Below are 1,259 nucleotides of genomic sequence, written 5' to 3'. Positions count from 1 at the left end.
CTTCTCCTACATTCACTCCTTCTTGAGCTGGTGATGAAGTGATGACTGCTGCGACTTGGTTTTCTTCTACCTTCTTGGTAAGATCTGCTAGCTGCTTGGTGATCATCTTGTTTTGAGCCAGCAATACATCCATGTGGTTTAGCTCCATTACTCCTCGAGTATTGCTTCTTTCAAAAGCATAGAAGTAGTCATTCTCAGCCACAGTCTCTATGACATCTATGGCTTCTTCAATGGTTTTCTTCTTCTTTAGAGAGCCCCCTGATGAATGGTCTACATCCTTCTTTGACTCATAAGAAAGAACTTCATAAAAGATGTGCAGTTGAACCCATTCATTGAACATGTCTGGTGGGCATCTTCTTGTTAAGTCCTTAAACCTCTCCCATGCCTCATAGAGAGTTTCACCATCTTGTTGCCTGAAAGTTTGTACCTCATCTCTCAGCCTATTAATTCTTTGAGGAGGGTAGAATCTTGCCAAAAACTTGTTTACCACGTCCTCCTAATTTGTTAAGCTCTCCTTCGGGAAGGATTCCAGCCACTTAGATGCTTTGTCCCTGAGTGAGAAAGGGAACAAAAGCAATCTATAGACATCTGGATGAACACCATTAGACTTCACAGTGTCACATATTCTTAGGAAGGTGGTTAGATGTTGATTAGGGTCTTCTTGGGCACTTCCTCCAAATGAACAGTTGTTCTGAACAAGGGTGATGAGCTGGGGTTTTAATTCAAAGTTCTTAGCATGTATGGTAGGCTTTTGGATGCTACTTTCATAATTTCCTAGGTTTAGATTGATGTAAGAGCCTAGAACTCTCCTTTCTTGCCCCACATGATTCACAGGACCTTCTCTGGCATGGTTGTGAGCTTCTCCTTCATGGTTATTTTCCAAGTTCTCCTCCATATTTGTTTCAAAGTACTCTTGCTCTTCCTCGGCACCAACAACTCTTTTCCCTCTTGCTTCCCTCCTTGATCTATGGAGGGTCCTCTCAGGTTCTGAATCAAAGAAAGTTGAAGCTCTACCTCTTCTCCCTGTCATACAATTAACAGAGCACACAGCAAGAAATAAAATGAAGTGATTATTCTTGTTAGAGTGATTGTTAGTGTGAGTGGTGTAAATTATCAAATAGTTAGTGGGTTAGTGAGCAGAATTGTAAGTAAATTCAAAGAAAAAAAAACAATGAGGGGTGAGGGGGTGAGGAAGAAACTAAATAAACTGAAGGTAAATGACTAGATAAAATAAACAAACAAAAGAAAAATGCTCAATC

The 1,259-nt window shown here is 40.4% G+C and overlaps 1 non-coding gene across 1 annotated transcript; it reads left to right on the top strand.

Annotated features, from left to right (window-relative positions):
• Positions 1 to 338: 338 nt before the first annotated feature.
• On the top strand, positions 339 to 442 carry LOC130951190 (small nucleolar RNA R71). Its single transcript, XR_009073864.1, has one exon. It is a non-coding gene; the product is annotated as a small nucleolar RNA R71 (small nucleolar RNA).
• The last annotated feature ends 817 nt before the right edge of the window (positions 443 to 1,259 follow it).

Source organism: Arachis stenosperma, chromosome 1, assembly GCF_014773155.1.
Source record: "Arachis stenosperma cultivar V10309 chromosome 1, arast.V10309.gnm1.PFL2, whole genome shotgun sequence".
Lineage (NCBI taxonomy): Eukaryota > Viridiplantae > Streptophyta > Magnoliopsida > Fabales > Fabaceae > Arachis > Arachis stenosperma.
This window is presented reverse-complemented; position numbering and strand designations above follow the sequence as displayed.